Below are 20,498 nucleotides of genomic sequence, written 5' to 3'. Positions count from 1 at the left end.
GCTGTAGCCACCGGCCTACGCCAGAGCCACAGCAACGCTGGATCCGAGCCGCGTCTGCAACCTACACCACAGCTCACGGCAACGCCAGATCGTTAACCCACTGAGCAAGGCCAGGGACCGAACCTGCAACCTCATGGTTCCTAGTCGGATTCGTTAACCACTGCGCCACGACGGGAACTCCTGGATTGCATCCTAATTGCATCATTTACTCTTTGTTTTGAAGATTCTGGGGACAATTTTAAAGGTAAGGAATTTGTGCTTTAAAATGTTCGTCCTAATCACAAATTGGAAGCACCTAAAGAACAACTATAGCCTGAATTTATGGTCAAAAGAGCCCCAAATCAGTAGTGTGGATTTCCTCAACATGAAATTGCATTTAAGAATGTAAAGAGGAGCTCCCGTCGTGGCGCAGTGGTTAACGAATCCGACTAGGAACCATGAGGTTGCGGGTTCGATCCCTGCCCTTGCTCAGTGGGTTAACGATCCGGCGTTGCCGTGAGCTGTGGTGTAGGTTGCAGATGCGGCTTGGATCCCGCGTTGCTGTGGCTCTGGCGTAGGCCGGTGGCTACAGCTCCGATTCGACCCCTAGCCTGGGAACCTCCATATGCCGCTGGAGCGGCCCAAGAAATGGCAAAAAAAAAAAAAAAAAAAAAGAGAATATAAAGAGCCAGTCAGCCTGAAATCTTTTGGCGGCGGCGGGGGGGGGGGGGGGGGTCAGGGGTCAGGGGAGGACAATTCAATTGAAAGGTAGAAACAAACCCGACGTAAAAAAAAAACTTCAAAATTTGCATATATAGATGTACTCTCCTCAAATACATCTTTCATTGGTGAAGATGGTATTACAGATCTATATTCCAATCCTGTTAAAGGATTCACTTATAATGGAAAGAATTAAGGGCCTGAATCTACCTAAACCCTGGAATCATAAGTTCATACTCCTATTGGTGGTAAAAGCTTCTCCCCAATCTTCTTATGCTAATGTGCTTACAGTATGGCACCACAACCTCACTGAGGATTGGCTAATGTAAAAATGCTGAAAGTGACTTTCATACACATTTTAAACATTTTTAATCTGTTTAAGTTGTAGATCAAAGGTGGGGTGGAGGGTACTCAAAACAAATGAGAAAAGCACTTTATAATCTTTAAAGTCCTTTCTCATTCAATCCTCACAATTCCAAACAGAGGTTGGAACCTCATTCTCCAGACCACAGAATTTTAAGGCTGGGATTAATCCATCCAGTACATTCTACTGGAACCAACGCAGGGGGTCTTGCCTGGTTGCTCCCTAGCATATTCCCATAGCAGATGCTCATCAACACCACCACTATTACATATTCAAAAAGTCCAACCCACTTTCCAAAGAAGATAACCCCAGTCCAAAAGTGCTATAACCTGGCTAAGGCCAAAATGCTGGCTACCTGTTCCCCCACACTCCTGCTTCCTCATTCAGGGTGGGTTCTTCTCCCTACCCAGGCTGTCACTGAGGCTATAAAAGGGTTTCCCAAACTCTCTCCCAGAACTCAGAACTCACACTGGCATCTGATGATTTTTTTTGTTTTCAGTAATTTTAACCTAAATCCTTTTCCTCCTTTAAGCAGATATTTAGTTCCTGCTTATGCACCATTCTTCACTTTAGTTCCACCACCCTTTATCTAGTGCCTAACTCTATACAAAGGACTGTGCCTCTGGAAGGTAAAATATGAATGAGAGTGAATGCTTTCAAGGAATTTATAAGCTGATGACAATTAAGAAAGGCAGCATCAGGAAGGAGACTTGAAGCACAGAGAAATGGACCTGCAAATTATGGAAAAAGGGACAGCGTAGGCAGAGGGACCAACATGTGGTGGTAAACTCCTGCTCAGAAGAAAACAAGTGATCCAGTCTAATTGGAAGTTATAGTACAGGGAATAGGAGGCTGAGTGATAACCTAGAATCAATCTGTGGAATATGTGGGCAAGAAGCCAGCATTTAATTCTTTAGGTAGGAAGTTCCTTCGTGGCTCAGTGGTTAATGATCCCCACTAGAATCCAGGAGGACGCTGGTTCAATCCCTGGCCTCACTCAGTGGGTTAAGGATCTGGCTTGCCATGAGCTGTGGTGTAGGCTGCAGACTGTGCTCAGATCCCGAGTTGCTGTGGCTGTGGTGTCAGCCAGCAGCTGTAGCTCCGATTAGACCCCTAGCCTGGGAACCTCCATATGCTGCAAGTGGGGCCCTAAAGACACATACACAGAAAAGAAAGAAACATTTCCTGAACTTCAATGATGCCTACATTCCTGGGTTATAAGCTTAGAGATAAAATGATGAAAAGCACAGGCCCTGTCTTCACAGAGTTTAAGATGCAGTTAGATAAAGAGAAAAGAAAGCAGGCAATCAGAACACAGAGTGATGAGTACCACATTAGGGATAAATTCAGGAGGCAAATTCAGGCAAGGGGCTGACCAATGCAGGTCAGGGGTGGCTTTTTTGTTTGTTTGTTTGTTTTTTGTTTTTTTAGGGCTGCACCTGAGGCATATGGAGGTTCCCAGGCTAGGGGTCAAATTAGAGCTACAGGTGCCAGCCTACACCACAGCCACAGCCAACGAAGGATCTGAGCTGCGTCTGTGACTTACACCACAACTCACAGCAACACCAGATCCTTAACCCACTGAGCGAGGCCAAGGATTGAACCCACAACCTCATGGTTCCTAGTCAGATTCGTTTCCGCTGTGCCACGATGGGAACTCCAGGGGTGGCTTTCTGAGGGAAATAACATCCAAGACAGACATAAAGAATTAAAAGGAATTAGTTGGTAGGGTGAGAAGATGCAAACTATTGCATTTACAATGGATAAGCAACAAGACCTTACTGAATAGCAAAGGGAACTATATCCAATCTCTTGGGATACAACGTGATGGAAGATAATATGAGAAAAAAGAATGTATATATATATATATGTGTGTGTGTGACTGGGTCACTTTGCTATACAGCAGAAATTGGCACAACACTATAAAAATCAAGCATACTTCAATCATCAATTGATGGAATTAGTTAGGAGTTCTGTAGTGGCTCAGCAGGTTAAGGATCTGGCATTGTCATTGCTGTGACTCAAGTCACTGCTGTAGTATGGGTTCAATCCCAGGCCCAGAAATTTCCATCTGCTACAGGCGGGGGCCAAAAAAAAAAAAAGGAATTAGTTGGGTTTTTTGGTTATTGTTTGTTTTTAGAGGCTTTTTTTTTTTTTTTTTGGTTTTGGTTTTGGATTAGTTAAGAGGTAGGGATGGCAAGAAAATACACCATGAAAAATGAAATAGTATATGAAAACGGCCAGAAGTAAGGATGTCAGGGAGACCTACAGTCATCCAACATGGCTAGAACACTGAATTTAAGGAGAGAAATGGACAGAGACAGGCAGAACTCCCAGAGGGCCCTTATAGGATCTCAATTTATATAGATCCCAGCCCACCCCCATCCCCAGTGAATTACAGCGCTTAAATGCTCTTCTTCTCCCTGTTTTGTCTTTTAACTTATTTTGAAATAATTTTAGATTTACAGAAAAGTTGCAGATATTACAGAGAGTTCCTATATGCCCTTACACAGCTTACCCTAATGTTAACAGAATCATGGTACATGTGTCAAAACAAAGAAATTATCTTTGGTACAAAAATCTAAACTACAGACTTTATTTGTATTTCAGTTTTCACATCAATTCTCTTTTCTGCTCCAGGATCCAGTACTACATTTTAATTAAAAGACTTTTTTTAAAGTCCTCCCTTTACTTCTAAGGACCACAGTTTTATCATTTATCATGATCACTCTCTCTCCATGCCTCACTATACCCCAACATCACCAGCCAGCTCGAAATATAAACACTACATTATTTCAGAACAGAACAGAAGTTCTCCAAAACAGATGATCTGGAGTAAGGAGAACTATTAGAGATTCAAAGAAATTTAACGAAAATCAAATCAGTGATGTCTTTACAGGAGAAAGAACCATAGGCACATGAGCACAAGCAAGCATACACTCCCCCCCCCCACAAACAATCCCCCCATCCATTTACAAAATGCTGGTGCTGCTTTCACTACGGAAGAAAAAAGAAATTCAAGCCAATCCATTTCTGCCTCTTTAGTCTTGCTAGCAAGTAATAAATTCCCTTTAATCTTTCTCTCCTGAAATACCCTGAGCACCCCAAGAAAGAGTCAAGCCAAAATTACCTGAACACCCAACTTGTCCTCAAAACAAATGTCAGCAAAATCACTTGGGAGTTGGAAGAGGAAAGAATGATGATTAATTCTTAGACTTTCTAAGGACTCTAATCATTAGGATACAATTGGATTATGTCACAAAAATCTTCATAAAGATACTTGACCAATATTAGTCATACTTCTATTACATTTATGACCCTTTCTATTACATTTATTCTAAGCTTCCATCTCCTAAAATTCCCAAACCTACAACTCTGATTAATGCTGATTCTAGAATCAAGGATGAATCCTTCACAGAAATTGCTGTCACTGAAAACTGCCAATTTCTTCTTTAATTAAAACACAATAGCTATCCCTAGGAAGTAGAATTTAAAGAATATTTTTACTTTCCTTATATATTCAGCCCTGAGGGCTATTTATCAAACACTCATCAAATACACAAGAAGCATGGCCCTATATCAGAGTTAGGAGAGGCAGGAAAAAGAAAAATGCTATGTGGAAGATAATAGCCTACATCTGCACTCACCAATACTTTCTCCATTTAAAGGTTATTCAAAATTAAGTTTGTTTGTTTTTCTCCACTTTTTAGGGCTGAACATGCAGCATATGGAAGTTCCCAGGCTATGGGTTAAATCAGAGCTACAGGTGCCAACCTACACCACAGTCACAGCAACACAGGATCCTTAACTCCCTGAGCAAGGCCAGGGATCAAACTGGAGTCCTCATGGATACTAGTCAGGTTCATTACCAGTGAACCACAACAGGAACTCCAAAATTAAGTATAATTTAAAATTCATTTCTCAGTCCCACTAACCACATTTCAAGTAGAAATATATGGCTAGAGGCTGTTGTAAAGGATAGTGCAGAAAGTTCTATTAGACAGGGCTGATGCTAAAAGAAGGTCTGATGCTAATTCAGGTCCTAGAAATAGAGGAAGGATCTGGGGAAAGCTTCTTGGAAGAGCATTTGAAATGGTTATTAAAGTGAAAAAGACAAAAAAAAAAAAAAAAAAAAAAAAAAAAGTGAGCATTCCAGACTGGCTGATGACACACAATACATGCCACTGGCCCTCCACTTCAGCATCATGCAATACCGAAATTTCCAGGGCTATTCCCCCAAAAACAAAAGTAAAATATTTCAAGAAAGCATTATAGTAAGAATTGGGTAACAGGCTTTGGGTTTTTTTTTTTTTTTTACACTAAGGTAAGCTTAGATGGGGAGTTCCCCTCGTGGCTCACGGGTTAACGAATCTGACTAGGTACCATGAGGTTGCCGGTTCGATCCCTGGCCTTGCTCAGTGGGTTAAGGATCTGGCATCACCGTAAGCTATGGTATAGGTCGAAGATGCGGCTTGGATCTGGTGTTGCTGTGGCTGTGGTGTAGGCCGGCAGCTGTAGCTCCAATTAGAACCCTAGCCTGGGAACCTCCATATGCCGTGAGTGTGGCTCTGGGGAAAAAAAAAAAAAAAAAAAAAAAAAAGTAGTAATAGAAGAAAGGAATTCTCTGGTGGCCTAGTGGGTTAAGGATCTGGCATTGTCATTGCTGTGGCTCAGGTCACTGCTGTGGCGAGGGTTCCATCCCTGGCCAAGCGAAGTTCTAAATGCCACAGGTACAGGAAAAAAAAAAAAAAAAAAGAATAAGACGATGACAACTATTCTACTTCCAGGAATTTTTCCTGCAAGTGTAATCTCACATGTGCAAAGTGACATACATGCAAGTTTCCCCTAGCACACTGATTTCAAAGGCAAAGAACCAGAAACAAATCCAAAGCCCATCAATAGGAGACTGGCTAATTACAGTGTCTCTGTCTACTGGAATACCATGAGGCTATAAAAAAGAACAAGGAAGCTTCCTTTGTGCTAACACTGAATATTTCCCAAAATATTAAATGGAAAAAAGGAGGAGCTCTGGTTGTGGCGCGGCGGAAACAAATCCAACTAGGAACCATGAAGTTGAGAGTTCGATCCTTGGCCTCGCTCAATGGGTTAAGGATCCGGCGTCACCGTGAGCTGTGGTGTAGGTTGCATGGATCTGGTGTTGCTGTGGCTATGGTGGAGGCCAGCAGCTGTAGCTCCAATTAGACCCCTAGCCTAGGAACCTCCATAAGCCGCGGGTATAACCCTAAAACGCCAAAAAAGTATAAAGGGAGACACAGAACAGTAATCACAGAATGCTACCATTCATGTAAAGGGGTGGGAGGGCTCATACATATTTCTATTTGCTTGTTTATATGTGCATAAAATATCTCTGGAAGGAAAAAAATACCTGATAGAACACTTATGTCTCTAAGGGGGACAACTGGGCAGCCAGGGAACAGGGATAAGGGAACAGCATGGGTGTTTTGTGACTGCTTATACAGCCCCATACAAACATATTACTACACAAAAACAAGTGATATGTATAACATCACCAGCAAAGTGCTAATGGAACACTTAGCAGGAAAAACCTGCTGAGGAAAAACCCCAAGAAGAGAGATCTCAGAATAGTGGACACTTGAAAGGATGTCGAAGGATGAGCAGGAAATTCACCAATCAGAAGACTGGTAAGGGAACTCTCAAGAGGAACCAGCTTCATCAAAAACACAGAGGGAGAAAAAAGAACAGATCTCATTCTGGAGACCAAGAACTGAGGCTGGGAAAGTAGGATGGGCCCAAGTGTAAAGGATTCTACAGACCACACTAGTGATCTGGATTTAATCTTAGAGACCACAGAAAAGCACTAAAGGTTTTAAAGCAGGGGAGCAACAGTCAAGTTTTTCTTTAGTGCCTCCAGTGACCTGCTGAGAAGAAACAAGCGAGGAAAGAATGACGAAAGGACACCTTTGTAGAAGACTTCTGCAACTAATAAAATCCTACCTCTCAGAATTCCCAGTGGCATATAGCACAGTGGATTTCACTTAACTCACTTGGTACTTAACTCACCATTTGAGAATAACAATCCCTTTCAATCGAGCACTTACTATATGCTAAACATTTTTTTATACATTACTTTGGTTTCTAAAGAGCTTGTTTAAGGTGGCAAAACAAATGGAGGAACTGGGACATGAATCTATTTTAACACCTGTCCACACATTACAGGTGCTGGCCTGTGGCAAAGTTTTCCCTAGTCTATGTAAAAATGAGAAGTAGAAACGTATACCTCAAGTTTTCATCCTGGCGCAGCAGAAATGAATCCGACTAGGAAACATGAGGTTGCAGGTTCCATCTCTGGCCTTGCTCAGTGGGTTAAGGATCCAGCTGTGATGTAGGCCACAGACACGGCTCAGACCCCGTGCTGCTGTGGCTGTGGCGTAGGCCGGTGGCTACAGCTCCGATTCGACCCCTAGCTTGGGAACCTCCATATACCACGGGAGCAGCCCAAGAAATCGCAAAAAGACAAAACAAACAAACAAACAAACAAAAGTACTAGAGTCCAACAGATCTCATTATTACTAATTTCTTGCTTTTCAGCTCAATTTTCCCCTTATACGTTTACCAGAAAAACCAAACATAATACAACCACACTGCAAAAAAATTTTTTAACTTTTTTCTCTGATTAGTAAAATCATTGCGGAAAACTCAGAAAATTTAATCACGCAAAATTCTACAGCACAGAGATAAATTCTAACAGTACTCTAGCATATTTCTTCCACTCTCCTCCATATATATTAAAATAACTGGAACCATACTGTTTACAGTTCTATATCCTGCTTTTTTCTCATACTTAATTTTGTGTGCACTTTCCCATGTCAAGAATTCTCCAAAAGCATCCTTTTTTCATGACTCCAGACTTTCCATAAAATGACCATTCCCCTGGGAGTTCCTGCTGTGGCTCGACATATTAAGAACTGGACTAGTATCCATGAGGATGAAGGTTCAATCGCTGGCCTCACTCAGTGGGTTAAGGATCTGCCCTTGCCACAAGTTTCGGCATAGGTCAAACATGTGGCTCGGATCTGTTGATGCTGTGGCTACAGTGTAGGCCAGCAGCTGCAGCTCCAATTCAAACCCTAGCCTGAGAACCTCCCTATGCCACATGTGCGGCCCTATAGAAAAAAAAAGACAAAAAAAAAGTGACCAGGAGTTCCCCTCGTGGCTCAGTGGTTAATGAATCCAACTAGGAACCATGAGGTTGCGGGTTCGATCCCTGCCCTTGCTCAGTGGGTTAACGATCTGGCGTTGCCGTGAGCTGTGGTGTAGGTCGCAGACGTGGCTCGGATCCCGAGTTGCTGTGGCCCTGGCATAGGCTGGCGCCTACAGCTCCAATGAGACCCCTAGCCTGGGAACCCCCATATGCCGCGGGTACAGCCCTAGAAAAGACAAAAAAAACAAACAAAAACAAACAAACAAAACATCTTTGTATAAATGTAAAATCTTGGTGCTCATTTCTAGTTCTTGGTCCATAGAGGTATCTATAACTAGATCAAGAATTATGTGTCTCTTAAAGCACTGCCAAACCGCTTTCCAGAAAGTTCACACCAGTTTTCGTGCCTGGCAGTTCCATCAGGATGTCACAGCAGGGGCCATACCTATTTCCTTTTAATTCCCAGTAAACAGAGACCCAAACAATATGGAATTACAACACAAACAGGGAAGATCTGTCATTACAAGATGCTTGCAGCTTGTAAGAGATCGCTATTCTCCCATTCATTATCAGGTATGTGACCTCGAACAATCTTGGAAAAGTTATAAATATCATCCTACAAGGTTACATTCATATATTAAAGTCATGACCTAAGTGCCTGACAGATGGAGACTCTCAAACAGTTTCCAATTTATTAAGAACAGTGTAGAAGAGTTCCCACTGTGGCACAGCGGGTCAAGAACCCGACTTCAGTGGCTAAGGTTACTGCAGAGGTATGGGCTCAATCCCCAACCAGATGCAGTGAGTTAAAGGAGCTGGCATTGCCACAGCTGCAGCAAGATCCCAGCTGTGGCTCAGACTGAATTCCTGACCCAGGAACCTCCACATGCCACAGGTGCAGCCATTAAAAGAAAACAAAACAAAAACTGTGGAAAAGGAAATTATGCCCCATCATGTGAAAAAGGGGTCTGTACATGTAGAAAATTCAGAAATGTACACTTAAGGAGTTCCTGTGTGGCTCAGTGGGTTAAATAACTATCTGGTGTTGTCACTGCAGTAGCTCGGGTCACTGCTACGTTATGGGTTCAATCCCCAGTCCAGAAACTTCCACATGCCACACACGAGGCCAAAAAAGAAAAAGGAGTTCCCATTGTGGCTCAGTGGTAACAAACCCAACTGGTATCCGTGAGGATGTGGTTTTGATCCCTGGCCTCACTCAGTGGGTTAACAGTCCAGCACTGCTGTGAACTGGGCAAGTGGCAGACATGGCTGGGATCCTGCATTGCTGTGGCTGTGGCGTAGGCAGGCAGCTGTAGCTCCAATTCGACTTTCCATATGCCGCAGGTGTGGCCCTTTAAAAAAAAATGTCAGAGAGTCCCCTTGTGGTGCAGAGGGTTAAGGATCCAATGCTGTCACTCTAGTGGCTCAGGTCGCTGCTGTGGCAAAGGTTCAATCCTTGGCCCAAGAACTTCCACATGCCATAGGTGAGTCCCACTCCTCCACAAAATGATATAACAAAAGCAGCATCCACCTACAAACTTAAAAAGCATTTTTAAAAATAAAGACCTAGTAATACTTTTAATCACCAAGCATTTAGGTACACTATTCCCAATGAGACAATTCCCTTGAAGTTAAAGCCACTCCAGCTGAAGATGCTGATTTCGAGAATCTAATAATCTTGTATTAATGCAGGGCTGACTTTCATTTGTACACAATCAATTTGTTACTGAACAAAGAATCCTTTTTAATTGCCCATGGCAATTAACAGTAATCATTTTCCTTGTCTTTGATTCCTACGTAGTCCAAGCTGCAACAGATGAAGCCATGGTGTCGACCCTTCTTTTATATTATTTTCTTATAGCCGCACCTGCAGCATAAGGGATTGATTATGAGCCACAGCTGCATCCTATGCCACAGTGGGATCACCCACTGTATCTGGCCGGGGATTGAATCCCCACCTCTGCAGTGACCCAAGCTGCTGCAGTTGGATTCTTTTTTTTCTTTGATTTTTTAAAGTTTTATTGAAATATAGTTGATTTACAAGGTTGTGATCATTTCTGCTGTACAACAAAGTGATTCCGTCATCCATATACACAAATCCATTCTCTTTCAGATTCTTTCCCCACACAGAGGATCACCTGTGCTATAGAGCAGGTCCCCATTGGCCAGCCATTCCATATGCCTCCGTGTGTGTATGCCAGGCCTAAACCCTAAGTCCATCCCTCCTACCCCCCCACCCCGCCCCCGCAGTTGGATTCTTAACCCATAGCACCACATCAGGAACTCCTTGATCCTTCTTTTATATGGAAATGGGGAGAAGTACAATGCAACTACATATGTATACGTATACATATATACATATATTTTGAAAGGCCGCACTGGCAGCAAATGGAGATCCCCAGGCTAGGGGTCGAATCAGAGCTACAGCTTCCTTCCTACGCCACAGCAGAGCCTCAGTCTGTGACCTACATACACCACAGCTCACAACAACGGATCCTTAACCCAGAGATCAAACCCATGACCTCATGGTTCCTAGTCGGATTCATTTCCCTTGCACCAAAACCGGTACTCCCAACAATACATTTTTTATTTTACACTTTAGGAGGCTATTAGCTGGAGCTGGCCAACATCCCTTCACCCCAACATTTTTTTTGAATTGCAGGGGGATTTGGGAGGGTTTTTTTTTTTATTTTTTGTTTTTGTCTTTTAAGGGCTATACCCACGACATATGGAAGTTCCCAGGCTAGGAGTCAAATTGGAGCTGGAGCTGCAGCTTCCAACCTATGATACAGGCCACAGCTACAGAAACCTGGGATCCAAGCCACGTCTGTGATCTACACCACAGCTCAGAGCAACGCTGGATCCTTAACCCACTGAGTGAGGACAGGGATTGAACCCACATCCTCATGGATACTAGTCAGGTTCACTACTGCTGGGCCACGATGGAAACTCCCTGCAGGGTTTTTTGTTTCATGGCTGGCCCATGGCATGCAGGACTGGGATCAAACCTCAGCCACAGGAGTGACAACACCAAACCCTTAACCAATAGGCCACAGGGAACTCCAAATTGAGTGGGGGGGGTGTTGTTTGTTTTTTAAGTATTTTAGGAGTTCCCATTGTGGCACAGTAAATTGAGAATCCAATTGGTGGCTCAGGTCACTGTGGAGGTGAAGGTTCAATCCCCAGCTCAGAACAGTGGGTTAAAAATCCAACTGCAGGAGTTCCTGTCGTGGCTCAGCAGTTAACGAACCTGGGTAGTATCCATGAGGATTCAGGTTCAATCCCTGGCCTCGCTCAGTGGGTTAAGGATCTGCTGTTGCTATGTCTGTGGTGTAGGCCAGCAGCTCTAGGTCTGATTTGACCCCTAGCTAGGAACCTCCATATGCCGCAGGTGCAGCCCTAAAAAGACAAAAAAAAAAAAAAAAAAAAAAAAAAATCCAACTGCAGGGAGTTCCCCCTGTGGCGCAGCAGAACTGTATCAGATTAGTAACCATAAGGTTTCGTGTTCAATCCTTGGCCTCGCTCAGTGGGTTAAGGATCCAGCCTGGTCATGATCTATGGCATAGGTCACAGACCCGGCTAGGATCCTACTTTGCTGTGGCACAGGTCAGCAGCTGCAGTTGCAGCTCCAATTCAACCCCTAGCCTGGAAACTTCCATATGCCACAAGTGCGGCCATAAAAAAAAAAAAAAAAAAGAATCCAACTGCAGTGGCTCAGGTCACTGCAGAGGTACAGTTTCCATCTCTGGCCTGGGAACTTCCAAATGCCACAGGTGCAGCCATTAAAAAAACAATAATAAAAATTTGGGGGAGTGCCACACAAATAAGTCAAGGAGCAAAGTCTACTTTAATCTATACGTTTCAAGTTTTTATCCGAAGAAAATTTCTCAATTAGCAGCAATTCAGATAATCTTCTATTTGCCAAAGAAAACATCGATTTAAGGTCATTCCATGACGCAACAATTCTATCTTCTTTCTGTTAAACAAATTTACTTACAGTTTTGTTATTCCAGGGTGTGAATCTAGGTCAGAAACAAAATGCTCAACTTTTTCAATATGCCGACTAGAAAGGCAAGCTGGTACTTGCAACTGTAGATTCTTTTATATGGAACCCAATGTGTGCTCAGTCTCTGAATATGAAAATCTTTTTTGGCCACCGTGGGGCACGTGGAGTTCCCAGGCCAGGGATGAGATCTGAGCCACAGCTTCAACCTACACCACAGCTGCAGCAATGCCAGATCCTTAATGCACTGTAACAGGCCAGGAATCAAATCTGCATCCCAGAGCTTCAGAGACACTGCTCAAGGGACTGAACTATAGCTTATTCTTTTTTTTTTTTTTTTGGTCTTTTTGTTGTTGTTGTTGCTATTTCTCGGGCCGCTCCCGAGGCATATGGAGGTTCCCAGGCTAGGGGTTGAATCGGAGCTGTAGCCACCGGCCTACGCCAGAGCCACAGCAACGCGGGATCCAAGCCGTGTCTGCAACCTACACCACAGCTCACAGCAACGCCGGATCGTTAACCCCACTGAGCAAGGGGCAGGGACCGAACCCGCAACCTCATGGTTCCTAGTCGGATTCGTTAACCACTGTGCCACGACGGGAACTCCTAGCTTATTCTTGTATCCCAGAAAGGCAAGGCAGTCTAATAAAATAAATATGAATTTTATTTTATTTTTTAAAAATGTTTATTTATTTATTTATTTTTTGTCTGTTTGCCATTTCTTGGGCCACTCCCTTGGCATATGGAGGTTCCCAGGCTAGGGGTCTAATCGGAGCCATAGCCGCTGGCCTACGCCAGAGCCACAGAAAGGGGGGATCCGAGCCGCATCTGAAACCTACACCACAGCTCACGGCAATGCTGGATCCTTAACCCACTGAGCAAGGCCAGGGATCGAACCCGTAACCTCATGGTTCCTAGTCGGATTCGTTAACCACTGCGCCACAACGGGAACTCCAGTACGAATTTTAGATTCAGACAGACATATGTCCATAATACAGCCCTACCGCTGTATAGCCCTGGTCAAGACACTTATGTTGTATATACATATAGGGATTAAATGCTGACCATGAGGGCATGCCATCTAAGAGTCTCAAGCCTGAAAAAAAAACCCGGCCATTATAGTCAGTGCACACGTCTCCCAGCCTCCCTCCCCAACTCCACCCCCCAAAAAAGAGAATAAGGCTGTAGCACCAGCTTGGCTTCAGTCAGCATGTACATAGTGGGGGCCTATTATGTCCAAGGTATTTTGCTAGGTATGATGAGAAAGAATGGGAACCAACTAGTATAACCCTTTCATTTTTCTAATGAAGAGACTGCAGCCCAGAGAAGTGAAAATGATTTTGACCTAAGTCACACAGCTCGTAAGCAGCAGAGACAGGGCTAGGACCCAGGTTTCTTCATTATCAATTCAACATTCTTTACGCCACGAAAAGCTGTCTCTCAATTGGTCTCTCAATTACCAAGTGCAAATATTACAATGGTGACTAGCAAGAGAACATTTTTCCAAACAAGAATGCAGAGACAAAAGAGTATGAAATACCTATAGATGCATAATGTAACAGTCACAACTACCACAAAATTTCATAAAATGAAAACGTTCATTCCAATAAAGGAAGATGAAGGAGATAGGCAAGAATGGCTATTTCCAACTAAAATAAATATTACTTTCCTGTGATGATGTTTCATGGCTGAAAGTACCTGGTTCTCAGCTCACATATCAAGTTAATGGTGTTTCTTAATATCAGAATAAATGAAAATAAATGAAAATGAGACTGACAGATGCCAAATATTATTTTCAAGAATTCCTCACAGATGAACCGTGATAAAACACTGTATCAAAAATTAAATAGAAATAAATTTTCGGGAAGATGAACATGAATGATTTGTTTGCATTTCTTAATACCAGCAATTCAAGTGCTATTCAGACTACTGCTATTTGAGAGCCTAGGTCAACAATGACTCAGCTTGAAAAATTCCATACTGTTTTTAAAGAGGTATATGGTTTTAGCTATGTATTTAATACAATCTGGATGCCTCTTTTCCCCAAAATTATAAATTAATCTTCAGGTACATGGCTGAAAAAGAGCCAAGTGTTTACATTTGAAAAAGCATACAACAAAGGTAATCCAATTCATTTTATTGCATCCCCCAGGAAAGAGTCCCCCACCCATTCTGGATTACAGGATTTGGTGGGAGGACAGTGGTTAAGAGCAGTACCAGGAGTTCAGTCCCCGTCCCAACTCTAACATGGTATGTGATCCAGGATAAGAATCTACAATCAGAGATGGATGGCACCCAAGACTTCAGGCTAGGAATGTGAAGCCCAGAGAGATGAAGTGTTTTGTCCAAAGTTCCATCCAGTGAGGCTCAGGCCTACAGTAGAGGATCTCCTGCCTGTACTCTTCCAACTAGGATAAGAAGCCTGTCATCATGCTCCTTGCAAGACTTCCATTTTCCCATCTGTAAATGAGGAGGCTAGACTAGGCAATGATCTTCAAACTGTTTTTCCAAACCCGAGGGATTTCAGTCACCCTCCCTCTTCAAGCAGAGAATCTCCAAGTTTATCTATTTCACATAATGTGAAAAAGAAATTTTAAACAACTAAACTAGATGATCAATAAAATGTCACACTCACTGGGTATGTTACCACAGTGTTTAAACTGCCAGTTGGTGAACGACCACAGTCGGAGATCACAGGAAGGCCCTACAAGAGGCCCAACACCTCAGAATCCCAAGGCAGACAAAAGAGGAGAAAGCAGAAAAAGCCAAAGGGAAATGGACAACCACTTTCACCTTTTCAATTCCCAACTGTGCTGACCTGATGTGTTTCCTCATCGCATACAGACCAAACACCTATGAGACTGTAGTTTACCTGTGCAACCCTCACTCCTCTCAGACTGTCCTTTGCCAAAAGTTGCCATCAGGTCCATGGATCTGCACATGGACAACTTCTTCCATGTAGCCAGTATTAAGAGGAATAACTTATTTTCTCATTCTGATTTTTTATTGTCCTAAATGCTTTGACCTTCATCATGCCAAGAAAAAAAGGGACAGTAGGTAAGGGAAGGGGAGACAGTCAAAAAGAAAGGTTCAGATAAAAAAAGATAGGGGAAGTTCCTGTGAGGCACAGCTGGTTAAGGATCCAGCGCTGCCACAGCTGTGGCAGAGGTCACAACTGTGGCATGGGTGCAATCCCTGACTGAGGAACTTCCACATGCCATGCGTGAGGCAAACAAACAAACAAACAAACTTGGAACTTTCATCAGGCCAGTGATACAAAGATTTGCTAGGCAGGGCAAAAGCCCTTAAAGACATGTTCTAGGTCGAAAACAGGCTACTGCCATATCCTGCTTCACACCCCACCCCCAAGTGGCACATTAACTGATCCAGAAGGCCAAGGCTACTACCTCAGATTTCTGTAGCATCTGATTCCACCATGAAAGCAAATTCTGATATAGGAATTGGAGCCTCTGCTACCATGAGAGAAATATGACAGTCTATGGAACATCAATTACCAGTTTAGGAAGAAAAATCAGCTCTTTGTTCTTCAGTCTCTTCTCTTCCTATTATGTAAACTCAGGCTTTGGGCACACAGAAACTTTCTATGCTGTCAGTGATGTTAAAACACTGGAACACAAATTTCACCAGTACTGCATACACAGTTGTTTTTATTCTTAATTAGCCACCACGTCCACATTAAGAATAAAAAACAAAACTATTTATACCAACATGGGGAACATAAACTCAACAAGGCCGAAATTCAGAAATATACAGAAACTAAGATAAATGAACCAAAAGTCAGTAAAATACTGAAAGTCAATAATGGTAATGACAAATGCCATAGTTCCTTGACACAAAATTTAAAGGCCTAAGAACTTAGAAGCTGAAGGAGCCATATGGATCCACTATCCAGCCTTCACACTGTCTCATAAACAATTGCCCTAACATTTGATGAGTCAATGGTCCAATTCTGTAGATGACAGTGAATGTTTTTTATTTCAAATGTATTCACACAGAACTACTTCTAAATAAGTGCTGAAGTAAACAAAGTTTGATCATAGCTCAGTTAAGAAATAAAAGTCTTTCCAGTAAATGCTCCTTCACAGCTGGATGGCTGCTTTAATATGCAATTGCCCTAGGCCACAGGGGGAAAAAAAAATCAGACTTTGATTTACTTAAGAAATAAAATAAATAAACAGAGAACATGCAAAAGATTCCCTCTCCCAAGTTAAGGAAGGAAAATGGTTGGATGGTTTTCTGTAAAAATTACCTCTTCCTCTGAATGAATGTCCTAAACCCCACCCCCAACATAAGATCACTGAAGATCAGTTCAAGGAAAGGTAGCAAAGGTACATTTCCCAGGTAATAAACCGAAATCCCAATGTCAGCCAGTTTCTGGCACTCATTTCTCACTCTACCAAATCAGGGCAGTCCAAAGGCTTGGGGAGTGTCAGGGCCCACCCATACTCCTCGTGTACCAATGAGCTCCATCTCTTTCCCAAATCCAGCAAGGATCTGCCTAGAGGCATTCAGCTCCTGTGACTAGGAGCCTGCAGTATCACGGGCAAAAATCTGAGTGACATTTGGCACTCTCCCTTTCAACAAACAACCCCAAAGAGCTTTCCAAACCCAAGCCCTCACTATTTTGAAGACCAGGGAAGCAAATCCTTCCTGGCCAGAGGAAAGAAAGAAATAAGCCCACCCTTCCCCGCCCCTTCCAAAGATCACACAGCAAACCAGAGGCCAGTCGGAAGGCAAGACAGACAGGCAGCTTCTACAGACCCAAAGCAGTAAATGCCAAGTGTGGCCATAACCCCAGGTGGGATTGGGGAGAACTTGAAAACTGGCATTTCCCCAACCAATGGTAAAACAAAAACAAGGGGGGTGGGGGGAAGCATATTCCGAAGATCTCCCAAGGGGTGCTGCCTTGGAGATGGAAGGGGGCGAGGGTACAACTGTCTCTTAACAATTGCTCAGAGGAGGAGGGAGGGAAAGTATAAAGAGAAGACAGATCTGTGAGCAGCTGCAACTCTCCTTTTCCAAGTGACAAAGCTGCAAAGCCCAGGGACCCAAAGGGGCTGGGGAGCAAAATGGGAGAGGGGGAAAATGGGGCAATGGAAACAGATCTACCCCCACCACCACCACCACCACGAACCTTGGCAAAAGAGAAGGAAATGGGGGAGACACTCCCGACTCCAGAGAGCAGTAACCAATTAACCAACCCCACCTATTTACAGAGATCTCACAGGATCCCTGGAGATAAAACCCTCAGGGTCAGGGCGCTGAGAGACTCTGCAGTCTAAACCTGAGTCTGGAGAAGCCTAGGTCCAACCCAGACCCTTGCCCTCCAAAGCTGAGGGACAGAGTTCAGAGAAAGGCATGCCTGAAGAGGCGAAGCACCCAGGGGGAAGAAGCAGTCAAGGGGGGCAGGTGGGAGAAGCAAGTCTGACAGGAACTAAATGGGAAGAGAAGGAGCCCAGCAGGAAACAAGGCAATGAAGAACAGAACTGAGAGAGGAATGGCAAAAAGGAGGGAGACTCTAGCCAAAAACTGGGCAGTTCCAAGAGGGAGCTGGGGTGGGGGTGGGTGAAATGAAAGGTAGGAATGATTGGGAAAACATCTCTACAAGGGGCAGAGCTGGGGGAAGGAGACTTAAAAAGGTAAGAGGGGCAGGGCAAAAAAAAGGGGGACAAATACAAGAAAGGAGAGACTGGAGGTTGAGAGGGGAATCAAAATGGTGGGGGGAGATCAGTAGGAAAACTTAGAATTTAGAAGCAACAGAGGTGCGAGGCAGTACCAACATGACCAGAGTTAAAGAGGACCACTCCAAGAGGAGACAGCAGCAGGAAAGTTAAAATGGATCCCCAAAATAGGCAGACAAGTGGACAGCTCCAAAAGGGGTAGAGCTGGAAGGAAAATAGAGAGGATGAGGCAGAAGCGAACAAATGAAAGAGCAGGGGCAAAAAGGATCGGGGCAGGTCTGAGATGCACAACAGGAAGGGAGGGGGTGATGGATCAGAGAGAAGTTACCAATAATTCAGTAAGGTAAAGGGCAAATCTAAGAAGAGCCAAAATGTGGAGGACAGGACTTGGAGATAGAGGGTGGAAGCAGGTCTTAAGCAGAGAATTGAAGGGGAAACAGGTCAAAGGAAAAGGGGGCAACTGAATGGAACAGCTCAAAAGAGGGCCAATAAGGAGGTGAGATGGAGAGGCAACAGGCAAGGACAACACCGGGGCAGAAAGGACTGCAGGGCGTGAGGCTGCAGAGAGGCTGAGTTAGGGAGAAAGGTCAGAGAAGTGAATTGCAGAAATGAGAGCTGCAGGGTCAGAGAAGGGGGAGGAGGCTGCTTCACGGAAGGCAAAGTCAGAAAGCAAGCAGGCTGGAGGGCACAGCAAGATCTGAGACTGAACGAGGGGCAGAGAGGGGAGGCAGCAAAGTCTGGAAGAGAGGAAAGGATGTGAATGACACATTTTGACTAAGGGAGGAGGCAGGCAAGGTGCATCTGAGAGGCAGGGGTCAGAGAGCCCAAAGGGGTATCCGGGGGGGAGGTGTGGGACAGATTTTGCGAGGAGACAGTAGGGCCCAAGAGGGAGATGGAATTAAGTCCAAAGAGAAGACCTGGGGCAGCAGTGCCGAGACAAACGGGGTCCCAGATGGATCTCCAAGGAGGTGGAACCGCAGTTCCTAGAGGGACAGCTCCAGGGGGTGCAAGAGAGGGTAACAGCAGACCGGTCAAAGAAGGGGGCAGGGGCAGGGTGCTGAGAGCGGAACGGGAGAAGGCAGAAGGGTCACGAACCAGAATGTGAAGGTCCAGAATTAAGGGATGCGGAAGGGTCACGGAGGAGGTGGGTCCCATGAGCACTGCAGAGTCCGGGAGGGGCGAGGGGCATTACTGAGGGAAGGAAGAGGGAAAGGGGAGGCGCAGAATTGCGAGCGGAGTGGCTGCAGTGGCCGAGGGAAGGGGGAGGCCGAGGCAGACACAGAGATCCCAATGGGTCGGAGGGTGGGGGCAGACGCGGCGACAGCAGGGCTGAGGCGGGCAGGGGCAAGTCCGAAGGGCAGGCGGGCCCCGGCGGGCCGGGCCACAGCGCGAAGCGGCGGGGCCCGGGGGGCTGGGGGGCCGCTCCCTCCCCTCCCCCTCCGGCTCCTCCATTGTTCGCGGGCTCCGGGCCCCGCGGTCCCCGCCTTCCCCTGGACCCCACAACGGGGCGGCGCCCGGCCTCGCCACCGGGGCCCACGAGCTCGCGCACTCACCAGCTGGACGTCCTCAGCGCGGCCCCGGCCTCCGGATTCCCGGGAGCGGCGACGGCGGCCCCGGCGCCATGTTCTGTTGCTCCTCGTCCAGCGGCGGCTGAAGCGGCGGCGGCGGCGGCGGCGGCGGCAGCTCCGGCGGCGGGGGGCCGGGCGGACCCTCCCTCGCGGGCTCCCTCCTCCGCCTCCTCCACCTCCTCCTCCCGCCGCTCCGCTGCTCTCCCTCGGGGCGGGGGGCGGGGAGGGGAAGGGGGGAGGGGCGGGAACCAGGGGGAGGGCGGACCAGCCTCGCTTGCTCGCTCCCTCCCTCCCTCGCAATGGCGGCAGCGGCACCTCCTTCCTGCGGCCCCAGCTCCCGCGCGCGTGCCCCCTCGCTACTGCGCGTGCGTGGTGCGGGGACCTCTGCAGGGGGATAACGGCCCCTGAGCGCGCGCCGCGAGGGAATAACCCGCGCTGGGTGGGGGAGAAGTGAAAGCCCGTACGCGCCCGAGGGGCTCACTGCTACCGCAGCGGCCGGGTCCAGGGAACGGGCGCACAGGGCGCAGTGCGCGTGCGCCCCAAGAAAATGCCGCTACTGCGGTGGCTGCGGCGCGAGGCAGCGCGAGGCAGAAGGAACGGGGTGGGCAACTGCGCGTGCGCGATAAGGGATGCCAGCCGCAGCGTCTACTCGCGCTGAGGCGAAGGGAGTGGTCCGCGGGGGGCGCGCGCACCGTTGCGCGCGCCAGAAGCAGCCGATGCCCTCCTCACGCGGCCTCTTGGAGAAAACGGGAGAGAGGCATGGCCCGGCTTTGGGGGCGGGGGCGAAGGGCGCGATCCCGCTCGCGCGGGACCTGAGCAGCCAATGAGAGGCAAAGGGAGGTGGGCTTGCCGCGCGAGCGCAGCCCCCGGGATAACGGAGGAGGAAAGAGGGAGCGACGTAACGTGGGGCGGTGGGACGGAGCTGAGGAGGAGGGAGCGCACCCAGTGAGGGAATTGATTGGGGAACAGGAGGAGGCGTGGC

General features: G+C 46.1%; 1 protein-coding gene across 1 annotated transcript in view; it reads right to left on the bottom strand.

The window, feature by feature from the left end:
* Positions 1 to 20,252, bottom strand: part of ARHGAP35 (Rho GTPase activating protein 35) — a 129,833-nt gene extending 109,581 nt beyond the window's left edge. Inside the window, exon 1 of the mRNA XM_021094622.1 lies at positions 19,502 to 20,252. The gene's annotated coding sequence lies outside the window, so the exon portion shown is untranslated. The remainder of the gene's footprint in view (positions 1 to 19,501) is intronic.

This window comes from Sus scrofa, chromosome 6 (assembly GCF_000003025.6).
Source record: "Sus scrofa isolate TJ Tabasco breed Duroc chromosome 6, Sscrofa11.1, whole genome shotgun sequence".
NCBI classification, from domain to species: domain Eukaryota; kingdom Metazoa; phylum Chordata; class Mammalia; order Artiodactyla; family Suidae; genus Sus; species Sus scrofa.
This window is presented reverse-complemented; position numbering and strand designations above follow the sequence as displayed.